The sequence below is a fragment of the Pan paniscus genome, chromosome 4, assembly GCF_029289425.2.
Source record: "Pan paniscus chromosome 4, NHGRI_mPanPan1-v2.0_pri, whole genome shotgun sequence".
Classification (NCBI taxonomy): domain Eukaryota; kingdom Metazoa; phylum Chordata; class Mammalia; order Primates; family Hominidae; genus Pan; species Pan paniscus.
This window is the reverse complement of record NC_073253.2, coordinates 55,785,089-55,804,858: the sequence shown is the minus strand read 5'-3', so window position 1 is coordinate 55,804,858 and position 19,770 is coordinate 55,785,089. Positions and strand designations below refer to the sequence as shown.

The 19,770-nt window shown below is 37.7% G+C and overlaps 1 long non-coding RNA gene across 1 annotated transcript; it reads right to left on the bottom strand.

Moving 5' to 3' along the window:
* Positions 1-4,558: 4,558 nt before the first annotated feature.
* LOC130541563 (uncharacterized) lies at positions 4,559-19,209 on the bottom strand. The gene is made up of 5 exons (XR_008955633.1): positions 19,187-19,209; positions 15,341-15,379; positions 13,342-13,531; positions 12,720-12,858; positions 4,559-5,341 (listed from the first exon to the last, which is right to left on the bottom strand). It is a non-coding gene; the product is annotated as an uncharacterized LOC130541563 (long non-coding RNA).
* Between the last annotated feature and the right edge of the window lie 561 nt (positions 19,210-19,770).

Below are 19,770 nucleotides of genomic sequence, written 5' to 3'. Positions count from 1 at the left end.
TTGTTGATCTTTTCAAAAAAAACAGCTCCTGGATTCATTGATTTTTTTGAAGGGTTTTTTGTGTCTCTATCTCCTTCAGTTCTGCTCTGATCTTAGTTATTTCTTGTCTTCTGCTAGCTTTTGAATGTGTTTGCTCTTGCTTCTCTAGTTCTTTTAATTGTGATGTTAGGGTGTCGATTTTGTATCGTTCTTGCTTTCTCTTGTGGGCATTTAGTGCTATAAATTTCCCTCTACACACTGCTTTAAATGTGTCCCAGAGATTCTGGTATGTTGTGTCTTTGTTCTCATTGGTTTCAAAGAACATCTTTATTTCTGCCTTCATTTCCTTATATACTCAGTAGTCATTCAGGAGCAGTTTGTTCAGTTTCCATGTAGTTGTGCTGTTTGTAGTGAATTTCTTAATCCTGAGTTCTAATTTGATTGCACTGTGGTCTGAGAGACTGTTTGTTATTATTTCCATCCTTTTGCATTGCTGAGGAGTGTTTTACTTCCAATTATGTGGTCAATTTTAGAAAAGGTGTGATGTGGTGCTGAAAAGAATGTATATTTTGTTAATTTGGGGTGGAGGGTTCTGTAGTTATCTATTAGGGCTGCTGGGTCCAGAGCTGAGTTTAAGTCCTCAATATCCTTCTTAATTTTCTGTTTTGTTGATCTGTCTAATATTGACACTGGGGTGTTAAAGTCTCCCACTATTATTGTGTGGGAGTCTAAGTCTCTTTGTAGGTCTCTAAGAACTTGCTTTCTAAATCTGGATGCTCCTGTATTAGATGCACATATATTTAGGATAGTTAACTCTTCTTGTTTCATTGATCCCTTTACCATTATGTAATGCCCTTCTTTGTCTCTTTTGATCTTTATTGGCTTAAAGTCTGCTTTATCAGAGACTAGAATTGCAACCCCTGCTATTTTTTTGCTTTCCATTTGCTTGGTAAATATTCCTCCATCCCTTTATTTTGAGCCTGTGTGTGTCTTTGCACATGAGATGGGTCTCCTGAATACAGTACATCAATGGTTCTTGACTCCTTATTCAATTTGCCAGTCTGTGTCTTTTAACTGGGGCATTTAGCCCATTTACATTTAAGGTTAATATTTTTATGTGTGAATTTGATCCTGTCATTATAATGATAGCTGGTTATTTTGCTCGTTAGTTGATGCAGTTTCTTCATAACATCGATGGTCTTTTCAATTTGGCATGTTTTTGCAGTGGCTGGTACCAGTTTTTCCTTTCCATGTTTAGTGCTTCCTTCAGGAGCTCTTGTAAGGCAGGCCTGGTGGTGACAAAATCTTTCAGCTTTTGCTTGTCTGTAAAGGATTTTATTTCTCCTTCACTTATGAAGCTTAGTTTGGCTGGATATGAAATTCTGGGTTGAAAATTCTTTTCTTTAAGAATGTCGAATATTGGCCCCCACTCTCTTCTGGCTTATAGGTTTTCTGCAGAGTGATCCACTGTTATTCTGATGGGCTTCCCTTTGTGGGTAACCTGACCTTTCTCTCTGGCTGCCCTTAACATTTTTTCCTTCATGTCAACCTTGGTGAATGTGACAATTATGTGTCTTCGGGTTGCTCTTCTTGAAGAGTATCTTTGTGGTGTTCTCTGTATTTCCTGAATTTGAATGTTGGCCTGCCTTACTAGGTTGGGGAAGTTCTCCCAGATAATATCCTGAAGAGTGTTATCCAACTTGGTTGCCTTCTCCCATCACTTTCAGATACACCAATCAAATATAGATTTGGTCTTTTCACATAGTCCCATATTTCTTGGAGGCTTTGTTCATTTCTTTTCACTCTTTTTTCTGTAATCTTGTCTTTTTGCTTTATTTCATTGATCTTCAATCTCTGATATCCTTTCTTCCACTTGATCATTTTGGCTATTGATACTTGTGTATGCTTCATGAAGTTCTCGTGCTTTGTTTTACAGCTCCATCAGGTCATTTACATTCTTCTCTAAGCTGGTTATTCTAGTTAGCAATTCATCTAACCTGTTTTCAAGGTTCTTAACTTCCTTGCATTGGGTTAGAACATGCTCCTTTAGCTTGGAGGAGTTTGTTATTACTCACCTTCTGAAGCCTACTTCTGTCAATTTGTCAAATTCATTCTCCATCCAGTTTTGTTCCCTTGCTGGTGAGGAGTTGTGATCCTTTGGAGGAGAAGAGGCATTCAGGTTTTTGGAATTTTCAGCCTTTTTGTGCTGGTTTCTCCCCATCTTCATGGATTTAACTACCTTTTGTCTTTGAAGTCGGTGACCTTCAGATGGGGTCTCTGAGTGGACGTCTTTTTGTTGATGTTGATACTATTCCTTTCTGTTTGTTAGTTTTCCTTCTAACAGTCAGGCCCCTCTGCTACAGGTCTGCTGGAGTTTGCTGGAGGTCCACTCCAGGCCCTGTCGTCATGGGTGTCACTGGCGGAGGCTGCAGAACAGCAAAGATTGCTGCCTGTTCCTTCTTCTTGATGCTTCATCCCAGAGGGGCACCTGCCAGATGCCAGTCAGAGCTCTCCTGTATGAGATGTCTGTCGGCCCCTAGTGGGAGGTGTCTTCCAGTCAGGATACACAGGGGTCAGGGACCCACTTGAGGAGGCAATCTGTCCCTCATCAGAGCTTGAACTCTATGCTGGGAGATCCGCACTCTCCTCATCTATTCTTATGTATATATTCACTGCATGTTACATACTAGGTGGATTAAGCATAAGGAATTCTCCTTCTTGTTCTCTTGGGACTTTGATTTAAAAGACTTATAGCAAAACTTCACTTTGGGTCCCAATGTTCTTTCGATGTCTATTTATACATGCATTGTATGATGCATTTGGGAAGGTCTACTTGCTGGGAGTGCATCTGTTTTACTTTTACATAGTTCTCGATGTCACCACATTACCACCACTCTAGGTAAGCAGCTCTCCATGTTAGTCACCATGTAATAGGTTTTCTGGGACCACAATACCACTCCTAGAGCAAATTTCAAGTGTGGCTGCAATCCTTTCATCCTTGCCCCAGGCCATAGACATCACAGTTTATGGTTAACTCACCTTTCTAATCTTAAGCACTCCTTTCTACTGCCATCACCTCAGGTATTTTTTAAAAAGAGAAGGGCTTCCCTCAGCAGAAGCCCTATCTTCCTATTTTAATTTCTCTCCTCAATCTTTGCCCACTTTCCTGACTTATGGAATTACTTTTTTTTTGGCCACATAATCCACCATAGTCAAGCAAGGTCAGACAATAGAACTTTTTGTGATGACAGAAATACACATACATACACAAAGATATGCATATATATGCACAGCATATATGTAAATATGTGTGTGTGTGTGTGTGTGTGTGTGTGTATGCTGCCTACCAGCCATGTGGCTATTGATTATTTGAAATGTAGCTATTGAAACAAAGAATATTTTAAGTTTTAGTTTAAATTTAAATAACCACACATATTACTCTGTTGAACAACCTGCTCTAATACATATGATATTATTGCAGGAAACAACTAGATTCTAGTCAGGGACTCTCATAGGTACATGTGACCCAGATGCCTTCAGTCAGACTTAGCACCAGCATATCACCTTTTCCCTTGGAGGGGAGAGCTGAAGTAGAAAGTGGACAACTTTACTCTTAGTTGTCCCTCCCTTTATTTCCTCTTTAGACTAACTAATAACTGTTACTCATTGCATTTTGCTAGGGACAAATATGCATATATTAACTAAAATATTCACAACAGTGCAGAAATACAGTAATTATCCATATTTTACAGATGAGTCTCAGAAGAATGAAGTAAGTTGCTTGACACTGCAAAGTTAATAAGCCACAGACTTGAGATTTAAACCAAGGTCTGCCTTAGAGACATCTCATCTTCTTACTGTCACTGCTCTCCAGCGTGTGACACACATCCATCTTTGGGATTATTTGTCATCATTGCACATTCAAAACACTGCCTGCTACTCAAATATCTTGGCTTCTTAGACTGATTTTTCTCTTTCTTTTCACAGCCTTTTCTCTGCTTCATATTTTTCTTTCCTAGATTTGTTTTTCCTCTTATATTTTTCTCCTAAAAGGCTACCATCCCTTCAGTTTTCCTGGTTTTACTGCCCTGCTCCCGTATCCAGCTTGCACTCTAGGGGTTAAGCTGATCTGATCACATTGCATTTCCTTACCGTGTTTCCTATATGACTAAGCAATGCACAGCTGAGTTTTCAATGCAGTTCCATAGATTCCTGACTTATTTTTCCAAGTCCATATTTATACTTGAACACGGATAATTTCAGCTGTCATTATAGCCTCTTGTAAACTCACTAGTACACATTTGAGGAGATGGGATGCTCTTTCAAAGGGCCAGGTCTTTTTTTGCCATCAATTTGTAGGGGCCTTATAAAAATAATCCAATGGCTATATTTCCTCAGTTCATCCTCCCAATCCCTAGGTGTGTTACTATTTCTCATTTTGCTAGTGAAGAAACAGAAGCTTACAATGATTTTGCAATTTGCAGTAACCATATGAGAAAATCAGAAAGGACTCAAAAAATAGAAGCTGTGCAACCTAAGGGTAAGGCACAATTCCCAAAGGTAGTAAAGAGTAACCTCTTCCTAACAAACTCAGTGGCATTTATTTGCAAGCAGTTCTCAAAAATAAAAATAGGCAAAACCCGAAATGCTATTTCAGACCACACATCCAGACTGCTTCTCAAAATGACCTAATTGGAAATTTCTCAAGGCCGAAGTAGTCCATCTCCCTAGGCATACAATTTGCTGAGGGCAAGGAGTTAAAGGTAGCTACAGCAGCAGAGTAGGACTCTTTGTAATTGTGGATGGATTTATGACAATACTCTGATAGCAACATAAAACCAGTATTTCCAAGCATGAGTCAACTTAGTGTTCTAGTAACTTGAGTAGTACACAATGGCCAGTAAATGCTCTGTAAATGGAACTGCAAAACATTGGATTTAAGCCAATTCACTTATCTTATGGAATTGCTGAGAGGTCTCCATGGGCATTTATTGCAGACAGCCCTTCCTTTGAAGGGCTGGAGCTATCTCCCTGAGTCAGAGTACTTTTGAGCATGGGAAGTCAACATTATCTTCCAAGGCTTCTTTACTGTTTGTGTAAAGCAAACTTCCATTTTGCCAGATTTTTTAAATGAAACTCCTTTTATGTCTTCATTGGATTTTTTATTCACCTTCTTGCAAGATCATCAGTAGATATTCCATATGGGAGACATTGTCCATTTTTGAAAGGCGGCAAGAACAATGTTGTATAACTGTAGGTTCAAGAATTTTTCTCAGCATAACTTATCACTACTCATGAAGAAAATTTAGAAGGACATAGAAGGACGTTGCTATATCCAGCATTAATACCCAGGTCAGCTAGTCTAAAAAAAAAATGGAAAGAGACCAAGTTGATCAGTGATGGGAACAACATGTGAAGGTTTTTAAAAACAATATTAGTAAAAACATAAACAGAGAGCAGTAAATCACTGTATTAGTTTCTAAGGCCTGTCATTACAAATTACTACAAACTGAGTTGCTTAAAACAGAAGTTTATTCTCTCACAGTTCTGGAGACTAGAATTCCAAAATCACAGTCAGCAGGGTTCGTTCCTTCTGAAGTTTCCAGGGAAAAATCTGTCCTGTGCCTGTGTTCTGGCTTCTGGTGGTTACCAGTGAGCCTTGACATTCCTGGCACTATTCCAATCTCTCCCTCACCATGATCCCTAAACATGATGCCAGTTCACAGTGACAGTCATCAAATGGCCTTCTTCCCATGTGTCTCCACATGACCGTCTTCGAAGGACACCAGACATTGGACTTAGGACCTACCCTAATCCAGTATCACCTCATTTTAATTTAACTGATTATGTCTGCAAAGACCGTTTTTCCAAATAAGGTAACATTTTGCAATTCCAAGTAGAATAAATTTTGAAGATGCTATTCAATCAGTACAATCACTTCAGGAATTATCAGTGTCCCCTTATCTCAGAGCTCTGTAGAGAGCTGACATCATGATCAAGAGTAGTGGGACTGGGAACCTGGAGGCCAGTTTATGCTGCAAGCTGCTCTGACTTTGGATTTGACTTAGTCATTCACACACACCGAGGGGACTGGAGGAGTTCTGGAGCCCTTAGCATAGATCTGTGAATGAGCTTTAAGGCCTCCATTAATGTTCTGAAATTGTATGCACATTGTTGTGTCAGGCGGTCTTATGTTTTCTTCAAAATGGAATTTCCTTGCCTTTTCTGAGGTCCTCCAAGGTGTCTTTGACCCAAGAAGGCTAGTAACAAGTGCACCAAATCATCTATAAAGTCCAGCAAAGGATTCTGATTTCTGTACGTATAGTTGACCTGTGTTGTGTTATTTTATGATACATTCAGGGCTTCTGGATAGCATGTTAAAAGTCTAGCCCTTAAGATTATTTTATTTTGAAATGTTTCTGGCTCATTGATTCCCAATCTGCCTCTTTCTACATAACCCACAGGTGGATCAGTTTTTACTTGGCTCATGTTTTATGCAATAGGAAATGTAAATGAAACTCAGAACCGGGGTAAACAAGCTAATATCAGCATAAGGGGAAGAGAGAAACACAGGTGAACAGGTTTATGGCTTTATGTGCAGGGTTTGATATCAAAGGACTTGAAAGGGAACTGGTGAAAGGAGAGAAGTAGGGGAGAGGAGGAAACGCTGGAGGTTATGCTGTGGGATTTGCAGCTTTATAGCAGGATTCACTTTCCGTCTGTCTGGAATGACACTCACCTGACATTTTAGTGTCTCCCAGAAAATAACAACTTCTTACTTATTAAAAATAATTCCATTTGAGAACCACTCTTATCAGATTACACATCCTCTACTGTGATTTTAAAGGAACACATTCCCTCTGCCCTTCGTAGCACCTTTAGTGGATATCCACATATTAGCACAGCCGGCTCTTCAGAAACGATGAGTAGAGTTAGTTCATTCCACAGACCATCTGGCCTCCTTTTACTTCTCCTACCTCTTTTTTTCATCTGCCCGATCTTTGTTTTTTTCATCTCTTTGGAGCCTCCTCACAAAAGGATGAGTGAGAGGAAGGAAAGTGAATTATCGTCTACTGATCCAGATTGTTGCTTTTCTATCATGTGCAAAAGGTGTGATCAAGAGCACTGATTTTAGCTATACACATCTTCTCTTGGCCTATTACCACAGAAAATCAAGTTAAACTTTTTCATGTTATAGTATAGAATTAAAAATTCACCTTTATTTAGTGAAGGCTGAGTTTAAAATAACATGTCTAAGGAAAATGAAAAAAAAAACCTCTTTATTCATGGTATTTTGTGTTTGTTTTTCCTCATTATTTTAAGCCTAATTTCTACTTCTGTAAATGGAATATGTGAAAAATACACCAAATAATTAAACAATTTTTATTAGATTTTTCTACTCTAGTCTGGAGATGTTCCAGTCTCATATGTACTTGACCAGAGTCTATTTCTCTTGCCTATTCTTGAATCTACACTACTGACTGTTCCCCTCAGATAATAACAAAAAAACCCCAGAAAAAGTCCTTCAGAAGTGAGTGCTAAATCTTTTGCCAAGAGTAGACTTTCTGCACATCTTTATTAAATAAAAGAGTAAACCATGGTGTAGCCTGAGTCTCCCAGTGAATGTTGAGTTTATGATTATTTTTTAAAGGTCAATGAAAAGAATGAAAAGCACTGAGCAGGGTTGGAAATGGCATCCTCAATTATATTGGCCAGGAGATGAATCCCAGGCAGGCAGAACTTGAAATCTACCATGAAAACAGCCTTGATCTTTCAAGCTTGAAATACAAGGGCGATGGGTAAGATTGGAAAACTGGAAGAAAAAACTACAACCCTAAAGAATTCCTCACTACCCAGATATCATAGCTAGAGACCACTAAGGGTCAACATGGTCACTGTCAGTCTTGTCCCTCTTTTTAAAAAGTTAGGACTAGTAGATGTCAGTTGAAAGCTCAATAACTATATGAATTTAGTCATTTTGAATTTGTCATTTTAGCTTTCTTATGATCAATTTGTCACTTTCCAAATAGCTGAAAATTAGCCAGTTAACTAATTTACTTTAAAATAGGATAGCATTTTAATATAAAAAGATATGCATAAATTTTAATATATATGTATGATATATGTATATGTGTGTATATATATGTGTATATATTTGTAGAGAGAGAGAATTTTTTTTCTAAGTAGGGTCATAGAGAACACATTACCTCGATGATAGCTTTCTAAGACAAAATCTTAACCAAGTAAAGCAAAAGCATTGTGAATAATTTCAAGTTCATAGTTTTCAATAGATTTTAATTTTTTTAATACTATATTCAAGTAGAGACAGCTCAATTGAAGTCATTCATAATTAAGCTGTATCCTCTATTATAGTTTTTCTTGTCTCTAAAAAATTGCAATTTAGGGGAAACTGCAATACAAACAGAACTGAGGCTAAGGCTTTACATTTTACCTGGCTAATTTCATGAATCTTTACCAATTCAATGATCTCTCTGACAGTAACAAGTTCTAATTTTCTTACCATGCCCTTCCTCTCTTGGATCTAAAAGCTTCAATAAGAGATGAAGGCCATTATGTGAAATATATACTAATACCCTCCAAAGGCATGGAGAGGCTGGGTAGGGTTTTTCCTACCAATTTGAATGTTCAAGTTCAAATATTAAAATGTAAAAGTTGTTACTATGCCACAAGGAAGGAGTAGTGGCCAAGGTAAATTTCAACCAAGTTCATATCAAAAAGTATTTCCTAAAGTGGAAAGTTTCCCCAAAGGCAGAAGAAAAATCTATTAACAGAACACTTTGAAGGAGATGGGCCAAAATATAAAGGAAGTCTTTCTTACCCTTAGCAAATTGGCAATCCAGAAGATACTTTCAATACCCTAGCTTATGTGTGTGACAAAAAAAGAAAAACAGAAGCTGATTAAATATTTATCTAGTTACTCTAAATGACCTTGTATGGTGCTTAAAATAGAATTAATTTTAAAAAATAAAGAATTTCTCCTGTTTTTGCTACAGTATCACACCACAGACCTCCCTTCCTTCCACACATATTAATGCTCTGATACCATTTACTTGGGTCTAAGAAATCTTAGACAAAGAAACTGCTTTAGTTGTGCCTAGCAAAACTTCTGTTTGTTCTGGAAGTTTTACTATTCTGAGAATGAACTTGGCCATTAACTATCAATGTCCCTTAAGATAAAGTGGCATTAGGTAAATGATGGCTTAAATAATTCTCAACATTCGGTGTCACAAGGCCATAATAAAACTCTTCCTAGTATATGTAACTATGAATGTTAATCAGAGTCTGTCTAGATACCCAAATAATTTGGTGAAATTCTGAGGCTTGCTAAGACTTGAAACAGCAAGTTAGAATGTGTGGAAATACTTGAACCTATAGGAATTTTGAATTTGAGGATTCTTTGCTGTGCAACACTAGAAGAGGTTTAGTAGCATCCCTGGCCTGTATAGAATAGATGTCATGTACACCTCCTTCCCCAAGCTGAGACAACTAAAAATGTCTCCAGACATGGCCAAATGTCCCCTCAGGGACAAAATCACCCCCACTTGAAGAAAAACTGCTTTAAATTATGGCAGACAGGCTAAACAATTCATCTTAAATCCCATTTATTCTTTTCTGCTTCAAGATTTTTCCTAAACACTTTATTCTTTTCCTTTAATACCTGAAAATATGGCAAATCTCTGACAACTTTGTGTTTTTACTGTCTTTAGGTTTTATACTATTGGGGAATGAATCCTATAAAAATGCCCACCTCATCCTGGCCAACATGGTGAAACTCCGTCTCTACTAAAAATACAAAAAGGAGCTGGGCATGGTGGCGCATGCCTGCAGTCCCAGCTAGTTGGGAGGCTGAGGCAGAAGAATAGCTTGAACCTGGGACGCAGAGGTTGCAGTGAGCTGAGATTGTGCCACTGCACTCCAGCCTGGGCGACAGGGCCGAGACTCTGTCTTAAAAAAAAAAAACACAAACAAAAAAAGCCACCTTTCCATCTGGTCCAATGTCCAATCTGCTCAGCCCTAATCTCTCTACTCTAAAGGGAGGAAAAAAATAAAAATAAAAACAAACAAACAAACAAACAAAAAACAACCCTGCTTCAAAACTGGAGCTCCTTCATTCTTCCGTCTTATAGCCAAGCTGCTTTCTGGGCTGGAGGTCTCCCTAGTAGTGTGGACCCAACCTACAGCTAGGATTTTTGAGTTCTGCGGTTCCTCTGCTGGAAGGGCTTCAATAGCTGCTTCGAGGGTATGTTCCAGCAATTTCTGAAACTAAGCGTAGCGGGAATAGGAAGGAGCTAGGAAGAGATTTAGAGACCCCACCCCCAAACTTGGGGCCACCTGAACTCCAACAAAACAATAGGACTTATTGTTTACTAACTATACAGGAAACGTTTCGATAGTGTTCTGCACACAAACTCTGGCAGGGCCCTGGTTCTAAACATTCCTTAAGCTAAACAAGTCAATTCTCATAAAAATGATCTCATGAACGAATTTTACAGCTTTTTTTCTGAAAAGATTTTTTAATCCCCCAGCTTATTAGAAGGCTGCTCTGTCTATTGTTTCCATTGTCTTTGAATAGATAATGGGCAAAGGAAAGTAAACTAGGTCTCTTTCCTTTTGCTGATCTTGCCATTTCTCCCCTGCATTTACATCAAAAGCTTCTAGGTACAAAGACTAAATCATTATTTGCATTATTAAAAATGAGTAAAGTGCGCATAGTCTTCTCCATCAAGTTTTGATTCCTGCTTTGACTCTGAATACCACATTTAATGCTAACATAGAACACAGATTGCAACAAAGCAATGCGAAGTGATAACAGACTAATAATGATAATGCCATAGATATCAATAATTGTAGATTTACTCTGTGCCAAAGATTATGCTAGTTATTATTTTTTATTTTTTTTTACATTTAATCACATACAGTCCTCATTGCAGCCCTATGAAGTAGGTCTCATCACTCTATTTTGAGAGAAGGAAACTGAGGCTTAGAGAGATTAAGATCACATATTTTAAGTAGAATTCAAGCTCATTTGTGACTAACGTCAAAGCCTGTATTGATAGATATATGATACATAGATAGGCAGGTACATAGATGATAGATGATAGATAGATAGATAGATAGATAGATAGATAGATAGATAGATAGATAGACAGATAGATAGAAGTTGGGTAATCATGATACTACATGATGCTAGGACCCCTCCCCCTGCCAGGAATTCCCTAAACAGAACACCATGATGTGAAAGTTGGCTCCCAAAGGCCAACTTGGCTACAAAGAGAGACTCTCTTTCTCTACTCAAGGAGGTGTTTCTCATAGTCTGATCCAATGAATACCTGCTTAGTAACTGTCACTGTTGAAGAAGTAGATTCATGAGTCTTATCCCAGGCCTAATGAATCAGAATATCTGGAATGTGTGGGAAGCTGACTCAAGCATATGCATCTTTTAAAAACTCAGATTGTTCTTCTGCCCCGAAAAGCTTGAGAACCACTGACTTATGTGGTCAGAAGTGATCGACTCCCTGGGCTGGGAATCTCCAATTTTCTCCTCCAGATTTCCTGTGTCGCCCTCTCCTCCCTGTCCTCTGCCCCATTAGGGAGGATGCATGGATTCCTTCAGCAAGCTCTTTGTCCTTCAGCTTCCAGGTGAGTTTAGGCAATGAGAGGGATGGGGAGAGGCATTAATGAGAGACCAAAGAAGGGAGAGAAGTGAGGACACGGTCTGTATATCTCAGGCTGTTTCCTATGCAGTCATTGCAGATTGGCTGCCTCACGCTCCCAAAGGTCACAACACCTGACAAAGCGGCCCTGTCAGTATCAGAAAATCTCCATATTCCAGGATCCACACCCTCTTTAAGTGTCATTTAGGTTCTGGGTGAAAAATGCTCCTTTCTGTTACTAGTTTTGGAGTACTGCGGTATTCTCTATTGTTTTTTTATGTCTGCCCACATCTCTGTGAATAGTCTCCTTGTTAAATTCTCTACACACTTCCCCATTTGAAGGTGTCATCTGTTTTCTGGCAGAACTCTGATTGATACCCTTATAAATGTGACTCAAGCATCTATAATTTGTCTACTTCTTTTGGGTTATTCTTGCTACATTGCACCTATTAGGGACTTGATGCCTGTAAGTTGCTTAATCTGTTCTATTTTTCCAGCTGTGGTGATAATCAAATGAGATGAATATATAACATGCTTTTCATGTGCTTATTATTGACTGTCAGTTAATGTTAGTTCCTGGCCCTCTATTTACAGCACACTCTTCATCTCATCATTCATCATTTAATGTAATTTGATTGGTCTTTAAGGTGTTGCTTACCCTCTCCAGGCCCTCTTTGTTTCTGCCCCTCCTCTCCTCCAGTTGTCCACTAGCTCTTCCCATCAGAGGACCCTTTTGTTCACTGGGTCTTTCCTAGTTGGTTCAATCTTATTGGTATTTACTGTGTTCACTGTAAGAGCTAGTCTATCAGCTCACATGCTCTCCAAGAAAGCCATGTCCTTTCTCTCTGTCTGTGCACCAGACTTTCCCACGAACTCCAGACTTACCCTTTTTTTCTACGCTGCTCTGATTTGAAGGCATCTCCAGATTTAGAATAAAGAACTTTCCTGAACTAACCTTCAATTCATGGGGGAGTCTATAATCCTTCAGCACCTAGAGATTGCCTCTACAATTTGAAAACTTTCTTTTATCCCCCAGTTATACTTATAAACACAATAATCTCTCACCATCTGGAGCTTCAAAACTCTTATTCTGGAATATCACTCTGCAGCTAGCTGTCTTCAAGTTGTCTCCAATGTCCAAATATTTATGTGCAGGTGATGGGCCCTCCTCAGCCTGGTTGCAATATAAAATGAGTTCTGTAACCTAAGAACAAAGTTATCCAGGGAGATTAAGTGAATCTGTTCACTTGAGCACCAAACAGGTGCTAGGCATTCTGTTCAGCTCTAAGGTTGTTTCTGTCCATACCACATGCAAGAATACAGGCAAGGAGTAAGTCAGGGTCTCTTCACTCAATCAACTTTCATAACTCTTTAAGAATTAACCTGTGAATTTTTGAAGAAGGCAATTAAACTTGTGGAGAATGACAGCCCAGACCCTGTAATTGAATCCCTCTAAGGTTATTCTGTATGTTATAGTAAACGAAATATAGAAGATTTACAGTAGGTTATGATTCTAATAAGGCACTGTTTATGTCGCTAATCCATCGTGATCCAGCCTGAATTCCATGTTTTAGCTGGAATATGTTATGTACACTAAGGTACCTGCTTCCTGCCTCAGGATTCTGATTCCTAGGTCTCATAACTTGATTATGATTTCCTTGTTTAAAAGTAGTTTTAAAGTACCTACATGTTGATCAGTTGGTAGTGCCACAGTCTTCCCACAGAGTTTTCTGTAAATGTTGACTCCAGTTGCTGGACTTCTCTGCTGCGTGCTCTGGGGCTTTCATTCTGTGATCTATGGCAGTTATGTTTTCTTTGGGAACACAGTGTTATTCCACAGTTCCTGTTTCATTTGCTCTTTGTTCTGTGCCTAGTGTCTGGAAAGAAGATTTTAATTCTTTTGTGGGGAAGACTTGCTTATGCTTAGGGTATAAACTGAGGCTTCATTTGTGCAGATCTCGAGTGTACTAGGCACCAATAGCATAAGATGCAACTGTTTGATTCCTTTGATTCCTTCAACCCACATACACTGAGGGTTACCCACACATGCTATTTATGTGCAGAAAATAATGCCGTTATCTAAAATGTCTAAGATTGCACTTGTCTTGAAAATTATTAGAGCTCTTGGTTTTATACATGAATTTTCATAGTAAGGAACTCAATTTTGAAAGCTAAAAAGATTTCTCCAAGGTGGTTATTCCGAAATAACCCACTTTTTACATTTTTTCTTTGGAAGGGATTAGGTAGAGCTTTGGAAGGGTAGAGTGGGATAGATATTTATCTTTTTCTTGTCCTTATTTATCTTTTTACTTGTCCTTATTTCCCCCTAAATATATCCCACAGGTGTGGATGAAGGGGCTGGATGGGTGCAACCCAAAATTTGTCTGAGAGAATGAGGGAAATAAACATAGGACTTAAAAAATATTAAACAGTCCCCAAGCTAAATAATCCATGTGTGGGAAACTCACACATTACTGAAAATCTTAAGCAGGATCAGAGGGTAAAAGAAATAATGCACTCAGTTAAGATACATTCATTTTGATCCTAGGAACCTAAGCCTGCAGAGGTTCAAGCAAACACAACTCTAGCCAAACTTTTGATATCAGCATAAACTCTTGACCGTGTAGACAATAAAAAACTGCAGTAAAAACCAGTAGTTTATAAAGAAAGTTTCTTAAATTTATTTCCCAGTGGCTATTCCAAGCTACAGATTTTTAAAAATGCTTTTAGGAAGGTAGAGTACCTCTTCACTCTCAGAGAAAAGCAAAGGAGGAAGATGGATTGCTTTTTTGAAACATAATACTGAAACTTCCTGGAAGCCATCTATTTCCAGATTTCTAAAAGATGTTATCTTTCACCTTCAGTGGAGAACTAAACATTATCACCAAGGCTACTGCATCTTCAAATATTTGAAGACAATCGGTGTCTGTCTGTTCTGATTGCATCTGACGCCAAGCTCAGGTTAAATTACAACCATTAAGAGCTGAATAATGTGCCTCAAACAAAATATATTATCTGTACTCCCCAGTGGAAAGCTACTGAGTTGTCTTCCCAGATCACAACAATGTCCCTTCCTCTGAGGCCCCCATTGCTGTGCTGCAGAAGTAGAATTCTGATAAGCCTTTCTCCCACCATGTGACCCTGCTTCCTGGCCACAACTAATTGTTACATGGGGGGACACTGGACCCAAACTGGGCCAATCAGAGAATCGAAGTCTCTTCTAAAGTATTGGAATTCACACTGGGAAATATTTCCCTGTATGTATCCGTAATACACCAATTTGGTGATCATGCTTTCTGCCACCAGTACTGGAGAATCAATATGTGTATACAATTGTGGTAATATCCTAAATGATCTTCCAGAAACTATGGTCTCATCCATCACACTGCTCACCTACTACTTAAATGTGGTAACTTTTATAAAAACAAATATGATCATATCACCCCATTGCTGAAAATCTCAAACAGCTATCATATATGAAATCAAATCCAAAGCCACAATATGGCTTACTCACATCTTCATAGCTTAATTTCCACAAATCTTTTAAGCCCCGTATCCCACCAGTCGTGTTGTTTCTCCCATCAGATCTTCTAAATGACCCACAGACAGAAATGTACAGTCTAGTCATGTTGAACATCTACTCTTTAAACACATTGAATGCATCCTAACTGCTTGACTTTGCATACCTGCTCTTTCCTCTCTTGAAAGATTCAGTTGTGACTAACCTGAAAAAGGAGGAAGAGCAGGTTTTGGCAAATTGTTGTTCATCCTTCAAGTCCTAGCTCAAATACCATCTCTCCCAGAAGCCCTCCATGTCTCTTGTGTGCTTTCTTACAGTGCTTCACCTCTTTTAGGAAATCCTCTGCCAAGTCCTAGAGGAAAAGCTAGCAGCAACTCTTTCTTTCTTTCACTGTGCTTTGTTTATGCCTGTCTTTCATAGCATTATTAGCATTTACTGTAATTTTTAGAGTCATGTCTGTCTTCCCTTCAAGACTAAGAGTTACTGGAAAACAATGAACACATCTTACATCCCAATGCCAGTGTAGAGACTGGTCTTTTCACTATTAAGTAGCTTGAAAGTATACAAGTCAGGATGCTGTTCTCACCAGCAAGTTTTTGCCTTATATGTCTATCACCTAGTTCTTCCAACTGGCTAATTTATTTAAAAATCATAATAATAGGAATTAAAGAGTTACTTATTATTAGAGAAGTAATTTTTCAGCAGGCTTCTACATAGCCCTCAATAAAATAAATGCTCAAATTGAAATTACTCTTTCTCATATATTTTCAATTTTTAAAAAGTGTATGAGAAGAGGACCAGCTATTGACTTTAGCAGTACAGTACTTTTAAAAATAAGCAACAGCAAAGCAGAAGGTATGGGAGAAAAAACTGACTTGACTTGAGACTTCAAAAAGGTCAACCTTAAATATGGGTAGTCGCACAGCCAGATAGTCCTCTTGTGGTTTGTTTCGTTCAGTTAAGAAGTTCTTTCTGGGAAAATGGGATTAAAATAAAATAAAGTCCACTCTGAAGACTTTAAAAATAACCTAATATGCTGAGGAAGTGTTTACTTTTATTCCATCTCAGTTCATCTTATCTTTATTTGGAATTTGTGCAGCATCTTTGAAATAAACCACTGAAGATGACTTCATGAAAAAAATGTAAAGTTTTTTTTTCTTTTTTCTTTCCTTTTTTTTTCAAATATGAATAAAACCCTAGCAAGTCTATCTATGTACTTCCTATTCACACTGCTTATGTTTATCAGTGCAATTAGTATTGTCTTAGTATGCTTTACTTAGTGGTTCACTTAATTAAGACTCACTTGGGATTTTTCTTCCAATATGTTAGGCTTGGGGTCATTAGGGCCACTGCTGTGCCACTTCAGTGATTTCAAGCTAAAATATGCATACCTTAACAGGTAGTTTTTCCATGGATTACTATGTGAGAACTTGCTATCAGCCTTGCACTCTTTGAAAGTAAAATATAAATGGACCAAATAATCTACTCTCTAAGGTGTGAAACTCAAGATAAAATATAGGTCATATATATTTTATTATTTAAAAAATATTTTGTCTACCTCTTTAATAGGTATTACTATAAAAGAAAAAATCTATTTAAAGTTTAAGTAAAACAAAGCATATCAAGGATATATCCACTTAAATATGATTGAAAAGCATAAAAGGAATTTCTGCCTTAAAAGAAATATATATCATCTCTTTCTTGCATCACTGACCATCATAATGACCTCTGTAATAGCCCTTAAGTTTGGTGTCTGAGCTTCCAAGATTGATGCTACCAGTTAATTAACCTCGCATGCTTCTGGGAATCCAGTCAAGTCGACCTTCATGTTATATACATAAGCACATCTTCCCAGAGATGTCCCAGATCACAACCGATCTAGAAAACTGTTTTAAATACCTACACACACAACACAGAAATTCCTTGACAGTGATGAGCCATTAATACCCAGTAAATTGGTTATTAATAGTGAATATAAATAGCAACTCCCCTCTTGACAGCATTCTAAGCTCTTTGTCAATCCTTGGGAATATTAAAGTGTTCGTCTGCATGTTGTCTGTACTCTGTAATTAAAACGTAATGCTATTGTACCCAAATCTTAGACTTTTGGAAAACTATGAATTATGCTGTATTAGTTATCTATTGCTGTGTAATAAATTACTCAAAAACTTAATGCTTAAAACAATAAGCATTTTTTATCTCAGTTTCTGTCGATCAGGAATTAGAGAGCAGCTTAGGTGGGTAATTCTAGCCCACGATTGGTGAGTTTGTTGTCAGGATGTCTGTGAGAACTTCAGTTATCTGGAGGCTGGCCTTGGGCTGCAGAATCAACTTCAAAGATGGCTCACTGACATGGCTGTTCGTTGGAGGACTCAGATCCTAGCCACATGAATCTCTCCATAGGGTATAGGGCACAGGGTAGCTGAGCCCTTTGATAGCAACCTTCTCCCAAAATAAGAATTTCAAAAGGGAGAGCAAGGAGAAAACCACGATGCTTTTTATGCTTTTTATGACTTAGTCTGGAAAGCAATGTACTATCACTTTCACGATATTTTATTTGTGGGAAGCAAGTCATTAAGTATAAGCCATAATCAAAAGGAGGTGAATTAGGCTCCACATTTTGAAGGAAGGAGCATCAAATAGTTTGGGACATATTTTAAAGGCACCACACTTGCAAATTTGTCTTCTACAAATAAATATTAGATGTATATGATGCCCATCAACAGATGTATTAATAGAAATGGAAAATTAAATGGATAAATTGTATGGTGTGTGAATTATTTCTCAATAAGACTGTTAATATTTTTAATAGAAAGAAATGGAGAGTGCACTTTATTAAGAGAGACAATTAAGATCTTTGGAGCCTGTTACATACCCAGTATTTTACCTAGCATAGTTTATTTAAACTTCAAAACAAACATAAAATAGTGGTGTGCTGGAGCTGGTTCACACTGGCTTGTGAGAGACAACTGTTAGCATCTCTATAAAGTTCCATGCTTAATAACATCATATTGGAGGTTTAAAGTCAACCATGGTGGGAGTACCATATACTAAGGGGGATCACTGATTTGTAGAATTTACCAATTTCCGTTGTATAATTGGCCCTAATTTACAGAGAAGGAAAATTGGAGAATGAGAGGTTTTTAAATTTGTTCTAAAAATTGTCTTGATATTTTTTCTTCCTCCAAGCGGTAGTAAATGGAAAGACCAGATTTTGAACCCAGTGTTGAATGCATGTAGAGCTAGCTTTGTTTATAATATGCATGCTGCCTCTCTAAGAGGATTAATTACTACACATTGCAAATCATCTTCCTTGGCTCCATCATGATATTGCTGTGTTTATGATAACAATGAGGACTAACTACAGCTAATTGGCTGACCATTTAAGGTTGGGAAATAATTCTATTTAAGTTCAGAGACTGGAAAAAAGACTAGTAAAAATCAAAAATTAGAAGAGCTAACTTCAGTTTAATATTAAGTAGAAAAATGAAGAGAGAGAAGGTAACATAGGGGAGAACTACAGTCTGTTAAATAGGAAATTGTTAGAAATTAGATATATGAAACATCTCTGCATTATCCAGCAGTGTGAGAATATTTTTTGCAACACAGAAAACACTGAATCTCCTTTCTCTAGTTTGACATTTATCTCTCAAATATGATATTCACTACCTCTAACCTCAGATAAACACTCTTGAAAAATCATTTTTTATTTATACAATTTGGCCCTATTTTGCATATTTAAAACATCTATATTCCACACATACATACAGAGTTATACAGACTTATTCCCATGCAGGTATCCATACAAACCCTAATGCACACATCCCCCAAAATGGAAGCTAGCAACATGTAGAAGATGAAGAGAGAAGATGAAATTGGCTTCTCTGGAACAATAGTTTTTCAGCAATAACCCTAATAGCTCAAAAATGATCACATTTAGAGATACTAAATTAAAACACCGTGCCAGAGACTATGGACCTGTGCATTAAGGCACACACATATGAAATCTCACCACCATGCTAGAGATGAAAACATGACAGTTAGGTTACCATGGAGACAGAAGCAGAGACACCAGCTACTAACTCTGAATACCAATTAACATCTAGCACTTCTTTATGTTACTAAAATTGGTTGCCAGGGCAACTCAAAGGATTGGCTCAGGTTATCAAATTAATTACAAACCAAATCTAAAAAAGTCAGATTCTTTAGAATTTTATGAGTGTTAACTTAAATAAATTATTTATGGGGATTCATGCTGGTCTCAAGATGGCAGCTGTTATCTGCCTGTGATTCTTTTTATCATTCCCCAGTCCCTCTTTTCTTTCTCTTAAAATATTTCTCAGGCAGAAACTGGTATATATTCCTTAATATTCTCAGTTATGCTTCCAGCAAAAGAAAGCTGAAATGAAACTTCTATATAATAAGTTATTTTAATATATATTTATTAAAACTTAGGTTATAGCTACACAAAGTAGTTGATCGCTAGGTACCTACATTTTATTAAGGAACCCTCTCTGACTAGGTGACAGATGCTACATATATCTTATTCAGTAGTTAAAAAATCTGGCCATGTAGATATTAACCATATTTTTCTGA